Here is a 20,998-nt window from a genome sequence, read left to right as displayed (position 1 = left end):
TTTTGGTGATTTCGAAAACGTTTTTTTTGCTTTGGCCATGTTTTTGTTTATTGTAGTACGGAGTTAGACTGATGGCCTTAATCTTAGTTGTCTTGTGGTTGTTGTTGTTGTTTGACTTGCATCCCATTGGGATTTTTTTGCACACAGCGTTGGTGTACGGTGCTATTTCAGGAATATTTTGATGTTTTTTTTTCCTGGATTTTCTGTTTGCACTGTCACACATAGTCACTTTAAGAAGTTTTTTTCTTGTTCATGTTTTTGTTTTTTTGTTCGTTGCGGTTGCACCCGATTCAAGAGCCGAATGGCTCACAGGGCTATACCAAATAAATAGAACTATGAAACTAACTATGAACTATGTTCACGTGTTGGGATGTCGTCGTCATCGTTCCGCTCTCTGGTTCACCTGCAAGAGCTGCCCGAGGTGCCCTGATTCTCCAATCAACCACGCAAAAGTAGCAGCACGTGTGACCTTTCTTCATCTCGCATGTCATCCTGAGCTGAACTTTGCAGTCACCTCTGCTGCGTGAGACGTTTTTGATAAATCGTGGCAAACCGATAATCAATTTTTTCTATATATGTGTGCTAAAAAAAATTGCACGTAATAAATCGATAATGGCAACAAACAACAAAAAAACGATATTAACAACACGATTTACCACTTTCGAACAGACCACGTGGCAGTCAGTGAACCCATCCCCTTTTAAGTATGCTGAACTTATTTTGCACAATACGTAGCCCACCGTGCTAATTGGACGACACCTCATGCGGAAATGATCGCAGAACCCTGCTGTTCGGCTGATGGGTTTTGTACAAGAAACACCCTTTTATTATTGTGAGGAGAGACAGGTATATGGAGCAGATATATTGTCCACTAATGGGATTCATCTATAACTCACCAAATCCCAAATGTGGGAAAAATTTACATCCCATGGTTGCAATATCTCTAACGACGCATCTTACACAACAAAGGAACCTTTACATGGCAATCACAACGAAGAAAACTATATTTTCCCCCAAAACAAGGAATAAAGACGTCATCAACGCTCTGGTGATCAAGATTTTAAGACAAACTAAAAGTAATCTATTTTTTGTATTTTACCAGGTAAGGCCCACTGAGCGATATAGCTCTTTTTCATAAGTGACCTGGCTCTCATAAATGATAGCTCAACAAAGTGGTTTATCGTGTGGACATGTATAGTGGCAGCCAAATAATCTAAATCCACGTTGATTCTAAATGTGGAGGGCCAAAACCGGCGGACTCGGAGAAAAATCCACGCGACCACGGCGAGCACATGCAGGCGTCAGGGTCGGGATTGAAACCCATCACCTCCTGTATACACAGACGAGGTAGTTAACATCTCGCCACCGTGGCACCCTTCCTTATATGAATATACAAAACACTTATTGTACAACGCATTCTCGTGATAAGAAGGCGACTGACAACCAGTGAGCGAGCCCAGCGACTGGAGTGAATTATTAAGCAACCTGACCGCCTAAAATATAACCAGAAATTCCATTCTGTGTCTCCACGTGAAAACATACTTTTTTCTTTACTTAAAGTATGTTTCAATCCATCAGCCTATTGGCTTTCCAGACCAATATTAGGGAGCACAAATTGGGTTAAGGGAACAATTCTTGAGCCACTATTCTTAGCTCACTAAAACCAGTCACTCAACATTGGATATCGGCTAGGACATGACCTCCGTGACATGACAGGCACGCGCTCTGTTTTCCAACATTTTTTTTTCCTGTTGTCCCGATTAATTTTCCAGCATACAAGCAGAGGAGTGAGTCGTGTTAACGGCGGAACAAAACATAGGCAATGTGGCCTTAATTCAAGATGTGACCCTTTGATAATTGCCCGTTCCCATTTGAGGTTTGTTACGGACGTAAATAATAACCGTCCGGGTTCTAAATAAATATCTGTGCGGTGGTCAGAACTGTGAGCGAATTGAGATATGCCAAAATGGGATGATGTTGTTTCTGTAACTCGTACGTGGGGCTATGCATGGTGAAACTATAAACTATGATTTTTACTTAACGAGGTAAGGCTCACTAAGCTATACAGCTCTTGTTCAGAAGCGACCTGGTCACAAATGATAGCTCAAAAAAGTGGCCCAACATTTAGACATTATTGGCACCAAAATGATCTCAATAATCTCAATGGATGTTTCTAAATGTGGAGGGAAAAACCAGAGGACCCGGAGAAAAAAATCCAGGTGACCACGGGGAGAAAAACATGCAAACTCCAAATATACAGCAGGCGTCAGGGTTGGGATCGAACCCATCACCTCCTGTATACCAGGCGAGGTAGTCAACATCTCGCCACCGCAGCACCCATGCAATAACAGCACTCACTGCAAGGGTCATGGCAATCGTTAACAATAATTAACTAAATTTTGCTTACGGCACATTTCTTTTGCATTATCCATGAATATTTTTTAAAAGGTATTTATATTACGCACGGATGGTGGTCCACTCATATGTTGTAACATTGCCACCCGATCTAGCGACACCCACTTCAGGATTCAGTTCAAATCCCCGCGGCCGCCATGATAATAACTGCCAATGTAAAATAACCAGAAAAATACTTTGAACCATCTGCTTCACAGTGAGTGGATGTTAAAGATCCCCTGACGTCATAAACAAGAGTAGGTAATTGTGTGCCAGCAGCACGATCCAAATATATATATAAAAATTGCACCGCAAATGAATTACTCAATTGGGATCGTACATAGCATCCATCGCCCCCTACTGGCAGACCAATGCCTCGGGTACCTCTTGCCAATAAGACTCATCCTGCTCTCTGCAGCTCTCATCCAGTTACACGAAATCAATTTGAACTCACTCATCCACTCACCCACCGCTCCAGCCACCATCTCACGCACTATTTCACCAACTATCTCATTCACCCGCTCGTGCCCATGAGACTCACCGCTTACAAACATTTTAAACTTTAAACCTGAACCGACAATTCTGCACTTACAATCAGTTTTTGCATCGATGCAGCGCCACTCACACTACTACTACTACTAATAATAATCACTTATTTATTTAGACAAGCCGCACTAAGTCCGGAGACTCTTCTTTAGGACGGTCCTACATGAGGACGTTTGGCAATTACCAAGGAAATTGGTAATGGGAGCCCATGCAAAACAGGGGGAGAACATACAAACTCCACACGGAGAGGCGCCATAGTTGGGAATTGAACCCAGGGCCCTCTTGCTGCGAGGGACGAGCGTAACCACCACGCTGCCCCTTCCGCCTCAGCCTTTCTCCTACAATTCATCTCAATATTTAAAAATATATATATATAACAAAAAAGTCTGTCGGTTGACCAAAAGCTCAAATCGGTACAAAAAAAAAACCAAGTACCCGGCTATTAATTTAATTTCAATATTCATAACCACAACCATCATCAGCATTATCATATTAATTAAATTATTTTAATATGAGCAAACCGTATATCATCACAAAAGTGCAGACTGAAATATTGATCAAATAATGAAATTCCAGAGATGGATTGCCCTTTATTTTCATTACGTGAAAAACAAACAGCAATTATACCTCGGTTGCCTATCTCTATGTGTGGCAGGAGCGGTGGTGCAGCAGTTAACGCGCTGCGCGACGAACCCGGCGACCAGAGTTCGAACCGGTCCTAGGCCTCCTCCCCTAGATCGACTCAGCCTCAAATGAGCACCTGGTGCGGTGTTTAAAATCATCGTCACTGGGGAGACAAAGGCGGCCGGGCGTGGTGCTGGCCACTCACCCCCCTCGTGTACCGCACCGGCCTTGATAGGTGCTTGCTAAGAGCACTTGCTCCAACAGTCTGTTAAGGCTATACGGGGAATATTTGTCTTTGTTTACATAACCGGGTCAAAATTGTGTTAGCCGTGTTCTCTCCTTTGTTGTCCAATGTTTTCCACTGGGCATATCTGTGTGTCTGTGTGTCAGGAGCGGTGCTGTAGCGGTGGTGTAGCGGTTAGCGCGCTGTGCTACGAACCCCGGCGACCCGAGTTCAACTCCCGCTCATGGCCAACACCGGTGACGATGATCTGAACCGGTCCTGGGCCTCCCCTAGGTCGACTCAGCCTCAAACGAGTACCTGGGTGCGGTGTGTAAACATCGCCACTGGGGAGACAAAGGCGGCCGCGCATTGGTGCTGGCCACTCACCCCGTCGCGTGCCGTGTCGGCCTTGATAGGTGCCACTCGCTAACACCACTTGCCCCAACAATCCGTTAAAGGCCATACGGGGGCTCTTTGTCTTTGTGTGTGTGTGTCTCGCTCTGTTGTCTACGGTGACTGATTGCTTCGTGGTTAACCTAGGGCCGCGTTCCTTCCTCTCACCGGTCCAACCCCGTACAGCGCGTCCCTTCCACAGCCGCTTCCAACATTTTGCACGATTGGACTTGATTCAAATTCACGGTGACCCAGGTGACAGCACCCGATATAGCTCGACTCAACAAACGCCTCTTTGCTCCCTCTGAAACCAATGTTCGTCCGCTAACGGCACAACATCAAATCCCACGAGCGGCATTTTACATTGGGGAAATTTGAATTTCACCGGTGACCATCTTCAGCCGGCCAACAATGCCTTTGACGGAGGCTCAACTACCGTAAATGCCACCCCGAATGAAAACGAAGCATTTGGCAGTATTTTAAAAAATCATTATTATTATTATTACTACATAATTCCAATTAATGCAGGACAAAGCCCCCACCCACCCACACCTCCCTCTCTCTCCGTACGCAAAACAAAAATTGCAACGACCGACAATTATAATTTCTATTAACGCGCGCCCTTTATGCAGCGCCAGCGGCGTCGCCGCCTATGCAATAACAACAACAACCGAATGCAACGCATTCGAAGCCTTGGTCAGGTAGTCGCATCGTCCCCCCCCTCCCCCCCCGGTATCGACATCGGCCCGGTGACACTTGGCGCGCACTCGCACGGGGTGCAAGGGACGCTGACTCCTTGCCACGCGGTCGTGTCGCGTGCGAGCGTCGGCACCACCCCCCCCCCCCCCCAAGCTCTTTCCCCCACCGCTTGCCTTTAAAACGGGCGAACGTTGTCGGAGTCTACCATTCGCTTTCACATCGAGTGGTGCAGTCCCAAACGAATGCTATTTTTACTCAGCCTACCCCGGAGGGGAGGGGGGTGGTGGTGATGTGTGGGGGGGGGGGGGCGGGGGGGATGACGGCAGGGCCGAGTCAATCGTGATCACGATGAGAGGAACTCGCAGATCTTACGACCGATGCCGTATTTCACGACAACTACGCGCACATTTTGCCCCAGCGTAGCGCTACCGTTGTCGTACTAGTCTATGCACCGCAACTAAAGAGAGAGATATATATTTACAACAACAACAAAACATACACGATATTAATCTAATCGCTGCAACCATCCCCCCCCCGTACGCATTGCATCCAATATTGTGTATCGCTAATGGGGAGAAAATCGTGTATTCGTGTATTCTGTTACCGCAATACAATTCCCAGCCATCGCCTTTATCATCGCAAACTCTCATCATTTTTTTCCCCACGATGTATTGAAATTGCTCGTCACGTGTGTGTGTATTTTTAAAAAATAATATATCATCATTATTCCATTGTCACCTTCCCGAGCCCTCCCACATCGTCACCATTACTTCCATGTGCTAATATGCAACGTCTAGCGCATCATCCACGTTCATCATGAACCGTTCTCGCGTAATCAGCATTCCGCAATCCTCTCAGTTATATTACCGAGAGTAAATAATAATAATGATGCTCATTCATTATTCATAACCTCAATCGTTGCCGAGTAAGTACACCATGCCGCAAACGCCGTGAACATCGTCATCATATCGGTTAACTACCGTCTATCATTAACACCATTCGTATGCTTGCAAATTATCCACATGGAATACACAATGCACCATCATTATCTGCGGTATACCAAGCAACGTTGCAATTTTACATTTGCATATCATTCGGAGGGCATTTCCCCCATTCCTAATCATTACGCCCGCGATACCAGCATTTTCAGAATCCTCAAATATCATCCGAAATCAAATCACATTGTGTCCACTCGAATCATATCGGTTATTCATCTGAATCGTCGCAATGAAACAACCACCACCACCATCATCATCCCCACCACCACCACCGTCGCCTCCATCACATACGAGCCCTGCCCCTGTGGTTGCCGTTATGGGGAAGGAAGGGAGCTCTTTGCCTGTGTTCGCCGTTAAAGGTGAGAAAACAAGACGCAATCCGCCCCTAAGCTCTCCCTAGCACCAGCAGCAGCACCAGCCAGCAGGCAGTAGCAGAATTATTCATTAGTATTTTTCTCTTGAACTTAAATATCTCGGGCAGATACAGCAGCCTTCTTCGTATGCCAAGTCATCAACGGGTAAAATAAAAAAAACCCACACTCTACCGTTAGTAGAACAAAACAACAAAAACACACCACGCAGATGTGACGTTTTATTTTAAATGTCTTTTTTTTCCAATCCCAGGCACAATCCCGTATCACTTATTTATTTATTTACGGGTAATTTTTCTTCTTCTTTTTTGCGACCACAAACAACAACAAAAATCGTCTTGAAGCGCTCTCACCTGCAAGCGAAGATCAGCCTCGTCGCGAGTGATGACGAGATGACGCCGATGCTGGGTTTACTGTAAGATCGCGTTTGTATATTTGCGGTCGCTGCTGCTGCTGCTATTACCGCTGGCTGCTGTGATGGTGTGGTGTGCGCGCGCGCGCGTGTTAACCCACGACAGCGTTGTGCGTAATCTCCTCGGCGTGCAGGCGTCGCGGATGACGCTTCGCTCGGTGGCTCCGTCGCCTGCGTGCGCGGCGCGCGCGCGCGCGGCCACCGGCGATCGAGTTTTACCGTAAATTCTCGACTAAAGGAGGCCGCCCTAAAATTTCACTTCATTTGTTTATGTCCCATCCTCCACCACCCCCCTTTTACCCCTCCTCCCCTCCCCCACCAGATGCCCCCCTACCCCGCCCCCCCGCCAATATTATTCGTTCTTCTCTCCGTTCTATCGTAATGGAGATCGGAGGCGACAAGCGGTGGGGGGAGGGGGGAGCTGTTCGTTGTCTCTGTCTTTTGTTGTCGTTCGCTCTGGCCGCGTGACGGGGGAACTGCTTTGCGCCACCCCTCCCCTCCCCCCGCGGTCGTTTTAACGCAGCCGGCTGCCGTATATTCTGTAAGCGAGGCGTACCGACCCGAACAAAAATACGGACAAAAGACTCCCTTCCCAGTCGATCATTATTGAGGGCGAGTTAAAACTGGGTGTTCGGAATTGGATGTCCGTCGGAGGTTGGGTCGAGGGGGGTATTGATGTTGAATCGGGGATCATGCCTCAATCATCATCGTCGTGATGGATGGATAATCATTGACATGGACACGTGGTCTTTAACGTCGACGTCGCCAGAATCATCATTGTTCGGAGTGTCAAAGCGAGATGTCTGTCTCAACAAATGAGCGTCCTTGGAGGCTGCTGCGCTCATTTCCGATATAGGCCCCCGTGCCAGTGGTCAGTGGCGGAATTACACATTTATATCATGGGAGGTAGGCTATCCATTTGGGGCAACCACTGTTGACTCATGCACAAAGTGGTACTCGTTTTATCGACCCAAGAAGGAGTCAACGCCGAACCAGGATTTTAACTCGCAACCTTCCGATTTCCAGCCGATTGCTCTATCGCTGAGCCATCTGGCCAGCCATCGTCATTGTTTAATACCATGAACAACAGCATAGCAACACCGGCACTCTTATGACTGTCATAATGACTCTGTGTCTATGACTGAAAGCAATATTGACCATGTCAATGTAATTAAAGTAACGCTGTCTTCCCCTTAAAGACCAGAAGAAAAAAAAACATGCGTATGGAATTATGAATGGACCTTGTTACACTTTCCAACACGTGCGTTTGTACTCACAAGAATTGTACAATACATACTTTATCTATATTTGTAGACTCTCGATTGTCACGGATAATCCAAACACATCGATTTTCCCCAGAAGACTCGGCTCACTAAGTGGATAGCAGAGCCACGCCAATTAAAATCAAATAAAACTCCGCCCACTGTTGTAAAGATATTGCAACTACTGTACTGTAGAGTTTTTATTCGTGTGCTCGTGCCTTGAGCGTCACTGCCAACCCAGCAGCAGCACCGGAAAATATTTTTTCTCAGCTCAGAAGAGCAAGTGTCCTTGCCACGGGACACGACACAACACAGCTACAAGGGGGTGTGATGATGCCCCCCCCCCCCCCCATTGTCAAGAGTAACGGTGGAGTGACAATCAAGGCAGGAGTCCCACCCACCTGAGCGAGACGGGGTGACACTGGTCACCCGCATCGCGCGACGCTTTCCGATGCGCCTATGGCGGCCGTCTGGAACGCTCTTCTTTCCGATATCGGGAAGCCACTCGGAGCTTTGCACTTTTAAAATCTGGATTGAAAACTCATTTATTTAGAAGTGATGTTTGTGTTTGGTTTGTTGTCCTATCCCCACCACCTACAATCAGCACGGTTGGCTACGTACGATGGGAAAGAAGTTCAACGAACATACGTGATGGTGTAAAATATATATATAAAACGCTAAAAATTCTCACGACGTTTCGACCATAACACAAACGGTCGTCATCAGGTGTGTCGGTTTTCATAAATGTATTTATTTTTAAACGGTGTATTTATTTATTTAAAACCTGCCACATTTATTTTATTCTTTTATTGTTTCCCTTCAACGTGACTTTACCGAAAGAACTAAGAATATGAATTACTGCAGTCACGAAAGCTTTAAATAAAAATTTATACGTGATGGTGGTGATGATGTTCATGGTGGTGATGATGAGGAAGTGGGGGATGTTGACATTGATGGTGGTGGTGATGATGTTAATGATGCGGCCTTCTGGAACGCTCTTCCTTCCCAATATTAGGAAGCCACTGGAAGCTATGCATTGTTAAATCTAGATTTAAATAAAACTTAGTTTATAAAATATGACGTTTTAGATATTTAAATTGAGGGTCACAAGACACCTGGAACACTCCTGTACATTTATACACCGAGCAGATGGAGTGACGCTCAGTACTGTACTCGGCTGGCCAGACTCCGGCTCCGGGCCCTGGGACCAGAACAGAGTTTGCCGATTGTCTGCACGGAGCTCCAGAGCCCTGGATCCAAAACAGAGTTTGCCGATTGTCTGCACGGAGCTCCAGAGCCCTGGATCCAGAACAGAGTTTGCCGATTGTCTGCACGGAGCTCCAGAGCCCTGGATCCAGAACAGAGTTTGCCGATTGTCTGCACGGAGCTCCAGAGCCCTGGATCCAGAACAGAGTTTGCCGATTGTCTGCACGGAGCTCCAGAGCCCTGGATCCAGAACAGAGTTTGCCGATTGTCTGCACGGAGCTCCAGAGCCCTGGATCCAGAACAGAGTTTGCCGATTGTCTGCACGGAGCTCCAGAGCCCTGGATCCAGAACAGAGTTTGCGGATTGTCTGCACGGAGCTCCAGAGCCCTGGATCCAAAACAGAGTTTGCCGATTGTCTGCACGGAGCTCCAGAGCCCTGGATCCAGAACAGAGTTTGCCGATTGTCTGCACGGAGCTCCAGAGCCCTGGATCCAGAACAGAGTTTGCCGATTGTCTGCACGGAGCTCCAGAGCCCTGGATCCAGAACAGAGTTTGCGGATTGTCTGCACGGAGCTCCAGAGCCCTGGATCCAGAACAGAGTTTGCCGATTTTCTGTTCTGGGCTCTAACGATCGAGGGTTTATCCATTAGAGTCAAGTCAATCTCGTTCCTAAATTCCCATTTTAGTCTCCTCCACATCCACTTACTGGATGCTTCCTTATTTGAAAACGGGTGTTCGCATCATCATCACGAGTCTGCTGGCTACGGACTCGTTGTAGAAGACATTCACCGATGCCCAATGACCGATGACGTATGGTCAAACTACCTCCCCGCCCTCCCCGCCCTCCCCCCCATGATCTACATGGTGTGAGCAGCCCTTCATTCAGCAGTGGCTTTACAAAGGCCGTAACGCTGTTACAGTCTTGTAGCTCGGAGCAGGGCTCGTAAGACGTACATTCTGAATTGTATATATTTACCTAAGTGGAGTTCAATTGCGTTCTTAGCGTGAATCAATGTCGCTTTGATTATTAAAATAAAATAGCATCCAATGGATTTGCTTTTTAGGTCGAGCTGTCCTTTAATCTTCAGCAAATTTGTTCGCGCAGACGGAAGGAGGTGAGCCCCGTCCCCTCCCATGCCGAGGATCTCGTACCAGAAACTGAACGCTGGAGTTCGTGATTACAACCTCCGTGCCAACGGAGAGGCATCGGCATGCTCAGCCACATCGGCAAAACTCACGACGAGAATGTGCATTCATCCTGGAGAAAATCCGATGAGCTAAGAAGCTCTTATTTTTTTCACGGATGTCCAGTAGGGGCGCCTTGACGGAGTTACAACCAACAAACGAGCAATTTCCCCCCCCCCCAAAAAAAAATAACACGATAGGAGTGAAAGGTAAGCAAATCGCTAAAAATAAATCCGTTAAATAGATGAAGTGTATCAGTTAAAATTGCATCAGTACACAAATTCCCAAAGCTTGGGTAAGGCAGCACAACAAGAGCAACAAACAGCCCCCGGACGAAGCCAAGGCAACAGACAGTAGTCCCTCAGTAAAAAAAATGTGCGCGTTGACATCGCACTACTGCGTCGATACGTACGTATAGGGGATGCACGTTACAAAATCGAATTTGCGAATGCAGATGCAAGTGCATTGTGTTGCACACGTGCGAAGCGTGACCTGATATAGACGGCAGAACCCGCGAAGGAGTCACGCCATCTGGCGCTGGCTGCATTGCAAAATCAGTTCTCGGTTGAGCAAAATAAATGAAATCCGCTTGCAGGGAGAGAAAGCATCCGCGGTGTTTGGTGTTGCGGTCCCATCCTTCCGCTCTGGAGTCTCTCTACATTGAACTATTTAACTTTATATTTACATTTCGATTTAAAGCTTTCGTGACTGCAATGATTCATCTTCTTTGGTTCTTTCGGTAAAGTCACGTAGAATGAGAATAAAATAATAAATTGATAAAATAAAATAACACAATAATATTCTCACGACGTTTCGGCCACAACACAAGCGGCCTTCATCAGGTGACAGCGCTGTCCTACCAGACAGTCTCGTCCCTTCACCTGATGAAGGCCGCTTGTGTTGTGGCCGAAACGTCGTGAGAATATTATTGTGTTATTTTATTTTATCAATTTAGTATTTTATATTTACAGTCGTTTACCAGGTACGGCCTACTGAGATAGATAGCTTTCATTTCAGAAACGACCTGGCCACAAATCATAGCTCACCGAGGTGGCTTATCATCCCGTGGAGATTTATAGCAGCCAAAGACTCCAAACGCGTGTTTTCTAAATGTAGAGGGTAAAGATATATTTTTTATTTCACCGGGTAAGGCCCACTGACCTACATAGTAGCTCTTTTTCAGAAGTAACCTGGCCACAAAACATCGCTTAAACGAAGTGGCTTTTCATCGTGTGTAAATGCATAGCAGCCAAATACTCTAAACGCGTGTTTCTGAATGTGGAGGGGAAAAACTGGAGGATCATGAGAAAAATCCACGTGACCACGGGGAGAGAGAGAGAGACACGCGACACTCATATACAGGCATCGTCGGGGTCGGGTTCGAACCCACGACCATCCTGTATACCAGGCGACGTAGTTAACACCTCGCCACCGTGGCATGCAGCTCTGCTGGCTCCTGCAATGTCTTGGTCCTCCAAGAGAGGGGTTTCTGGCTCAACAAGCCGCTGCACGCCGGTGATTCTCAACCCCCGCCTCCACAATGAGCACGTGCGCATTTGACTCTTATGTTGGTACCCCGGGTACCCCGGGGTACCAACATAATACAAAATGGGTCGAGGCCATTAAATATTTTATTTCTGCAACACTATTTTTTGTCCAGGGGTGTTACTTAACTCCGCGAGTGGGGTAACCAATCAATCCGAAATCACTGCCACACTCCGCGATGTCGAAACGCAGAAGAGGGCGATCGCGCCGAAACCCTGAACGCTCGCGGTACGCACCGTAGCGGTGCACCCTGCGCAGCTCGTCGAGATGAGTCGATTGCCGCATCGCCGACCATCAGCAGACTAAAAATGACCGCATCACGGACATTGTGCGAGCGCCGGGGCACTATGGACACCTCGGGGTACCGCCATAAGGTTCATATAGACACCGCAATTAATTCGTGTTGCATTCGTGTTTTCACGCAACAAAAACAATAACAGCCGTCAGTCGCCAATAACTGACGTTGACGCCACCCCTACGAGTGAGCCAGGCCTGGGGGCACTCTGAGGCCACATCAAGTGTGGAAGGTTCACTGACAGGAGTTCATGGGACAAAGACAAGGATCCCCCGTATAGCCTTAACAGACTGTAGGGGCAAGTGCTGTTAGCGAGTAGCACTCTATGAAGGCCCGCACGGCACACGAGGGAGTGGGTCAGGCCAGCACCACGCCCGGCCGCCTTTGTCTCCCGAGTGGCGATGTTTACACACCAGGTACTCATTTGAGGCTGAGTCGACCCAGGGGAGGCCTAGAACCGATTTAGATAAGCGTCACTGGTGTTGGCGGTGAGCAGGAATCGAACTCGGGTCACCGGATTAATAGCACAGCGCGCAAACGGCGACACAGGAGTTTACGGGACACACACACAAAAACAACAACAACAACCGCCATTCGCCACTAAGTGGCGGTGACGTCACCACGACGCTTGTGCCAGGCTATGTGCACCTTGAGGCCACGTGAAGTGTCGAACGCTGGCAGGTCACGGGGCAGAACCAGATGCCACGGTTCGACTGACTGAGATGACTGAGATGACCGGCTGATGCACCACCTGTGCCCCACACAAACACATGCACCCACACGCGTGGGCGCGCGTTAACACTTTCGAGATGAGTTGGACATCGTCGGTACGCTTGTTCACAGCATTCTGCAGGGGAAGTAATAATGTCTGGAGAGGAAATCAGGGTGACATTTCCCGTAAAGTGTTCCGCTGTTTTTTTGCAGCAGAGAGCTTGTGCGAGAATTCCACACTCTCAAAGGTCAAGTATTGACTCCCCCCTGCTGCTGTCCCAACACTCATTCCGTTTCCCACTTAATCTGAAAAAATCATGGGAAGCCACCAATAGGATTACTGAAACGGAAGACAAAGCGAACCTTAAAGGGAAGTGTCCCGATAAGACGGTAAGGTCATAGCTATCTATAATAGAACGAGCCTTTTGCCCGTCCAAGAACGGGTGTAATGCAGTAAATCTGAAACTTGCTATTTGCGTGTGCAATTTGGAAGTGCGCGGTGACACAGACTTATTTCATTTAAAGGTTATAATCCCTTGTTCATCGTGACGTCCTTTTTACTTTGATGTCTCAACAGCGTTAGGGAGATCACGTGACGTGAGGGTTCTGCCTTTGTAGTGAGGGTTGTCAGTTGACGCCGAGGAGGGGGGAGGAGGCGCCTCGCCCCCCCCCTGCCCATGTGGAGTGACGTCAGCCGCTAATTATTATGAATGGGGGGGGGGGGGTCCATTTGGAGGACGTCACCTTATCATGATTATTAATGAGGGGGGAGGGTGCTCCATGTGAAGTGACGTCATCTGCTCATGAATATTAATGAGGGGGGCTGGTCTATGTGGAGGGACGTCACGAACGTTAAGGACAGACATTCCTGGGTGATTATAGCAAGTATAGTTTAAAACAATTACAATTATTTTCTGCTCAAATGAGCTTTGAGGCATTCATCCGGGCTCGTCTCCTTGTTTACAGCCCTGTCGAGCCAGTGGTGAACATTCCACATTTCTATGGCGGGTAGGACAATCTCTACTGACCTTTCTCACAAAGTGGTGTTCGCTTTATCGACCCTGCAGCGATGACCAGTTGAGTCAACCCTCAACCAGGATTGGATCTCCACAACGTTCCGATTGTGAGCCGCTTGCTCCATACCGCTGAGACACCTGGCCGGCTAAACATAGAATATTTGAAAAAACTAATCAACTGTCAGGTACAGTGCTCATAATAATAATATAATTTAAGGACTAGTGTAATCAGTGAAAGATGGATAGGCTCGTGTACGTATGAGACATGCACTCCTTTAGAATGGTGAGTGGAAGGATGGGTAGCAGGAGAATAGATTATTAAACCCAAGAAAGCTGAAATGTCCATTTAATTGCCTTTTAACTATCCCTAGAACACAAATTGGAATCGGTGACAAAGCTCCCTTAACCTTGTAAATCTTCCTGAAAGAAATAACATCCTGAAACAGTCGATTAGTGCCAGATACAGCCATGTAATTTTGAATAATTTGCGGGTAAATTTTTCGATTTTGGCAAAATTGGACCATGACGCCGGCACACGATGTCCTACTCTGGAGAAAAACACCACGGGATCTTTAGCGTCCACCGTGACGCAGATGGTGCATAGTGTTTCTGTAAAAGACGACTTGACACACTTCTCTTGAGATGGCATTTTATTGAAGACACGTTCACTTGACGCAGGCGGAGACCCCCACTGCGACAGCTCCGAGTCTCCCGCGCATCTCCCTTATATACGGACCAAGGCCACGCCCCCCTTCTCCATTCATTTATTTCCATTTATTTTATTTATTTTGGTATAGCCCTGTGAGCCATTCGGCTCTTGAATCGGGTGGAACCGCAACAAACAAAAAACTCTGGACGCTCCCTCCACCCGCAGACTCCACCGTTCCCTTCCGGCACCTGACCGCGCTCTCTTCTCGATCATTGCCGTAGCCACCAGTCCCTCCACACTCACAGCTGACACCCCAGTCATTACCTCCCGTGGCCACTAGTGAATTCGCACTGTCGGCTGACTCCCATGTCATTAGCTCCCGTGGCCACTAGTGAATTCGCACTGTAGGCTGACTCTCCTGTCTTTAGCTCCCGTGGCCACTAGTCCACTCACACCGCATGTAGACTCTACTGTCATTACATTTGTACCGTAAATGCACTAGCAGGAGTAATCAGGGTGGCCGCTGGATTCGATAAGTGATTCTTTGCAACGGGCGGAAGACTCTTAGTGCCAATACACAGAGGGTTTTTTTAGCTGGCCATCGAACAAAGGCGGTCACCGCATCGCGTGCTTTCAGATGCCGTTCCACGGCCGTCTGGAACGCTCTTCCTTCCGATATTAGGAGCTATGCACTTTTAACTCATCATCTAGATTAAAAACTCATTTCCTTCGAACTGCTTCTTGCGTTTAGTTCGTTGATCTCGCCGCGCACCTCCGATTATCACGATTGGCTACGTACGGTGCGAAAGAAGTTCCAGCCCGATTATGCTGGAAGTATTTACCAGCGAAACGTCGTACTCAAACTGTAAATGTGGATTAACTCTTCAACACACCGGTGGGCTGAAGTAGTGAATTATTTGTCTTTTGTCAACGTGACACTTTTTTTGCTGATTGGCCGTGTCGGGTGGTGGAGGGTTACGACACATTTATAAATAAACGCGATCTAACCCAACAACCTTTATTATGAATGCATGAATGTGCTGGAAGCTGTCGTACTTCCATGAAAGATGCCCGTTCGTGATTTATTTGTGTTTTGGGGAAGCTGTTGCACGGCAGCCTCCAACACAGTTCTTGACAGAACGGGATTATGAATGCAGTGGAAAGGAGATCGAGACGATTGGAAATATTGTTCTGCTGCAGCCTTCGCACGCCTTTCACAGCTCTCAGCGCCTTCTTCTTCCGCCTGCTCCGCCGTTGAGGACTAGTTAACCCATGGCTGGCGGCAGGTCGGCTTCGTATAATGCTGACCTTTACTCGCCGTGCCACAGCATCGTCAAAGGGTATACATGTGGCTTTTCAAGAGCAAAATCATTGCCAGCTGCAGTACTGACCACACCCTGGTGGTGCTGTCGCTGTTGGGCCCACGACTGCACAATTCGTCAGGGTTGCACCCCCCCCACTCCCATCCCCCCCTTGCTTATTTCGCAGCTAAACCTTCACAGAAGGTATTTCCACTATACCCCACCTGCGTAGCAGCGCTGGGTAGCAGTGCGGCTCTGCTTCCAGTACACACATGTGCCGTGCCAGCAGCTACTATACTCCCTAAGCGCACGCATGTGCTGCACTAAAAAAAAAACCCAGATACAACCCTGGATGCAAAACGAAAGGAGATATGGTCGTTTGCATTTCGCAGTAAGAGCTGCCTGCCTATCACGTGCGGAGCACATCCACGGTGCTTTTAAATTAAACAAATTATTCGGTGATACTGCTACTGCTGGGTTGGCAGTGGTGCACAATTCACAAAAGATAAAACCACTCCTCAACACATTCCTCCATACCGCTGTGGCCTTACAAGGACACATTCATACATGACGTTTCAGGTAATGGTCCATCTTCATGATGCGTGTGCTACGATGTGTGTGCTAGCGGTTAGCGCGCTGCGCTAAGAATCCGGCGACCCGGGTTCGATTCCCGCTCACAGCCATCCCCAGTGACGGTTATCTGAACCGGTGATTGACATCCCCTAGGTTTGCTCGGAGGCAAATGAGTACCTGGTGCGATGTGTAAAGATCGCCGCTTGGGAGACAAAGGCGGCCGGGCCTGTTGTTGGTCACCCACTCTTCTCGTGTGTCGTGCCGGCCTTCATAGGTGCTCGCTAACAGCACTTGCTCCAACAGTCTGTTAAGGCTACATGAGCGATCCTCGTCTTTATTTTTGCGCTATGAAAAAGGACCGTTCCTATTCTAGGGCCTCTCAGTGTGTTATTTATGAATTTGTTTCATTTTAGTTTTCTCTGTTCACGGGGGCTTTTCGCGCAACCACATGCAACACTCACACGGTGTGCTGCGGACGGCAATTCACAAGCAGAGTGCATTCCATATTCTTTGGCTCTTTTGGTAAAGTTAGGTTCAAAGAAAATAATAAAAAAATATGTTTTAGTAATTTTTTTGGTTATTTTCTTTGAACCTATATACGTGACTTTCCCGAAAGACCCAAGAATATGAATTCTTGCAGTCACGAAAGCTTTAAGTCAAGAGTGCATTCCACTTGTTGACTTTAATCAGCTGCCTCTCCCAGGTGTAAGAACGAGAGTGCAGCTTTTGAACTTAAAATATACACCGTCGGCCAAAATTAACCCATCGCTGCTGACCTCCCTGTGAGTCATAGATTGCACTATATCAGCGCCGGATTCTCCTAGTAGCAAAAGTAGCTACATATGTAGCTACGGGCCCCGCACTGTCAAGGGCCCCGCGATAATTGCTTTCAAACGATCAATTCCGGTTCAGTGTGTCTGCACTTGCTTTTATTACTATAGTACTATACCGCCTTAGACTTTTATAAACGGCTGGGTGTTTAAGTTTAGCGATTTGTCGTATTATCTGGCTGTATAGCAAATGAAAAAAATACAATTACTTTACTATGCAAGTAAAAAAAATGTGTTTTAATATTTACGTGTTTCTTTTTATTTAGGGCCCCTTATAACATATCATACAGGCCCCGCACGAGCTTAATCCGGCACTGCCCTGCATGCATTTGTTTAAATCAGTCACCACTGTCAGACCGTGACCATATACGGTACTTCATATGTGTGTGTGTGTGTGCGTTGCGTCTTATATACATGGATATAATCTCGAGAGTAAAGTCCATCGCGGAAGATGGAGAGATCTAATCAGCCGCTGTGCAGGTGCTCGGGTGGAGAATGTGTGATCACGGTGGCAGGAGGCTTGGGGAGGCATTCATCCAGCAGTGGATTGTATCATGTCCGATGCGGACTGGGTTCACAGGACACATTGGTTAAACTCACGAGGACGGGATGTGGTTACAACGCAAAACGGGACGTGAACGTGACCGTATTCTCCGGATTATCAGACGCAACTTTTGCTTTTGAATACAGGTAAGGGGCTGGCTGGTTGGGGGATAGTGGAGTGAGGGGGGTGGGGGGGGGTAAGTGCGTCTTATAATCCGGAGCAATACGCCAAATGCTTCAAAGTTCACTGGACCCAAATAGGGCAGGAACACATTTGACCGGATAGGAACTCCTGTGAGTCTGTCTCTCGTTCTCTCTCTCCCTTTCTCTCTCTCGTGGCCAACCCGAAATAGTCGTTAAGCAATGCGGCTCGCCCCGATCACTCAGCGTGTCGCGGACAATCGCTTTTTGCACGGCGGAGCAAAAAAGCAAAACGCGCCTCGGTGTCCTCGAATGGCACCCTGGACCGAGGGGGTTAAAGGCGGCGCGCGATTTTGCAAATGCAACGCCACGTTTACTTTTAAACACCAAAAAAATGAAACAAAACAAAACGAATAAGCAAGCCCCACCAGCGTATGCATTGCGTCTCCGTTAAGCAATCTCCAGATTCATCGTCGAATGCACTCGTTTGATTCGTTTGATTTTGCCGCTCGCTATGGAATCGCTCGTGATGAACAGCGGATTCCTCCAAGAATTAAAATGAAAGGTGCTTCTGATTCTGAGCTGCAGTGCGCTTCCGCCCCCCCCCCTCGCCCCCTCCATTTAGACCACTCCCCCCCCCTCCTCATCGACCACTCGCCCCTCCCCCTCCATATAGACCACTCCCCCCTCCAAATCGGCCACTCGCCCCTCCCCCTCCATATAGACCACTCCCCCCTCATATCGACCACTCGCCCCTCCCCTCCATATAGACAACTCCCCCCCTCCATATCGACCACTCGCCCCTCCCCCTCCATATGGACCACTCCCCCCCCCTCCATATAGACCACTCCCCCCCCTCCTTATCGACCACTCGCCCCTCCCCCTCCATATGGACCACTCCCCCCCCCCCATATAGACCACTCCCCCCCCTCCTTATCGACCACTCGCCCCTCCCCCTCCATTTACACCACTCCCCCCCTCCATATCGACCATTCGCCCCTCCCCCTCCATATAGACCCCCCCTCCATATAGACCACTCGCCCCTCCACATAGACCACTCCCCCCCTCCATATCGACCATTCGCCCCTCCCCCTCCATATAGACCCCCCCTCCATATAGACCACTCCCCCCTCCCCATGTAGACCACTCCCCCCCTCCCCCTCCATATATACCACTCGCCCCCACCTCGCCACCCCCAGCCCCCTCCATCTAGACCATTTGTAATTCATATTTTTAGTGACTCGCTTACTTTATCTCTACTTTGCGCTCCTGTAGTAAAAAAAAAAATCGATTTTGCCATTGTTTGTTGTTGTAACTTGCTGACTCGCCCCGACTTGGACACCCGTGAAAAAGAGCTTCGCGACTCATCGGATTCCTTTAGATCATGACGGCTCTCTAAAGGACCATCATCTCTTAACCCCACATGCATTGGCGGCTCTTGAAACAATTGGATTTTCCTCTACCTAGGATTCTGATTCTGAAACTCGGGATTCCAGGACCTGTCCCACTCCTCCAGCAACGCGCCCCGTTTAACACATAGTAGCAGGGTTGTCGCGATCAACATTATTCATAATAAAGGGGTTTTTGGGGGTTTAGACGGCGTAAATCTAAATGTGTCTCTCTTTTTTTTTCCCTGATGATGAGTGCTTGTGTTGTGATCGAAACGTCGTAGTTTTTGTTTCTTCTATTTGTATTAATTTGAATTAATTTTAAACTATCTACGTGACTTTACCGAAAGACCCAAAGAATATAAGTGTGTCGTTGACCAGCCACCAGCCGACACCGGCAATTAGTAAGGGTTGTCACGTAAATAAAACGTGCCAATTAGTGTACTACTTCAGCACACCGGTTGTGCGTTGGAGAATAAACCCACAGCATTCACAATTTGAGTACTGAGAATATGTTTTTCCCCTTTTATCTGGAAACAAAACAGGTGTTAAGTTGTTAAAACACCAAACTGAAACCTTTTACAAGACAATGTCTGCATTAACCACAATACTTGTGGTCAAAATGCAAACAAAATGCATACTCTGATAATATATGCATTGTATTTGAAACTGATTGGTCCACACTAGAGACAGCTTTCTTTTGAGCCTCGTCTCAAACGGTGTTAGACCAGAGGACGTCAAAAGGTGTTTCGCTGGTGACTACAACCAGCCTCATCAGGCGGTATTCCAGAATTGTGAAGCAGTCTTTCCCCCTCCCCGCTGAGGCTCCATCCCCTCCCCTCCCCCACCTCAGGCCCTTCCCCACAGACCACGCCACACCCCCACCCAGCTGAGGCTCCACCCCCACCATCTCAGGCCCCTCCCCACTCCACAATGACCACGCCCCTTGTCCGCTGAGGCTCCACCGTCCCCCTCAGGCCCCTCCCCGTAGACCACGCTACGCCCCCTGCCCGCTAAGGCTCCACCCCCTCCCCGTCCGTTAGGCCTCGCCCCACAATCCACACCACGCCCCCACCGAGCTGAGGCTCCACCCATCCCCACAAACCACGCCCCCTTCCACTAAGGCTCCACCCCCTCCTCCCTCAGCCACCCTCCGGACTTCCCCACAAACCACGCTACGCCCCCTGCCCGCTGAGGTTCCACCCTCCCCCCAGCCACCCTCCCCACAGACCACGCCCACTCCACCTCCCCCCGCCTGTTCGGCCCCTCCCCACAGTTTCAGTTTCTTTATTTTGGTATAGCCCTGTGAGCCATTCGGCTATTGAATCGGGTGCAACCACAACTAACAAAAACACGAACAAGAAAACATCTTAAAGTGACTATGTGACCACTCCATGCCCCCACCCAGATGAGGCTCCATCCCCTCCCCATAAACCACGCCCCTCCCCGCTAAGGCTCCACCCCTCCCCCACCTCAAGCCCCTCCCCACAGACCACGCCACTCTCCCACCCAGCTGAGGCTCCACCCCCCTCCCCCACCTCAGGCCCTTCCCGGTATACTACGCCACTCCCCCACCCAGCCGAGGCGCCAACCCCAACCACCTCAAGCCCCGCCCCACAAACCACGTCACGCCCTTCCCCAACACAGCCGAGGCGCCACCCTTCCCCCCCGCCCCTTAAGGCCCCGCCCCCCG

The 20,998-nt window shown here is 48.6% G+C and overlaps 1 protein-coding gene across 1 annotated transcript in view; it reads right to left on the bottom strand.

The window, feature by feature from the left end:
* Nucleotides 1-6,949, bottom strand: part of LOC116944463 (tumor protein p53-inducible protein 11-like) — a 35,903-nt gene extending 28,954 nt beyond the window's left edge. Inside the window, exon 1 of the mRNA XM_032958090.2 lies at nt 6,602-6,949. The gene's annotated coding sequence lies outside the window, so the exon portion shown is untranslated. The remainder of the gene's footprint in view (nt 1-6,601) is intronic.
* Between the last annotated feature and the right edge of the window lie 14,049 nt (nt 6,950-20,998).

The sequence above is a fragment of the Petromyzon marinus genome, chromosome 21 (assembly GCF_048934315.1).
Source record: "Petromyzon marinus isolate PM22_M1 ecotype Great Lakes invasive population chromosome 21, UKy_Petmar_22M1.pri1.0, whole genome shotgun sequence".
Lineage (NCBI taxonomy): Eukaryota > Metazoa > Chordata > Hyperoartia > Petromyzontiformes > Petromyzontidae > Petromyzon > Petromyzon marinus.
Note: the sequence above shows the minus strand (reverse complement) of the source record. Positions and strands in the feature narration are given on the sequence as shown.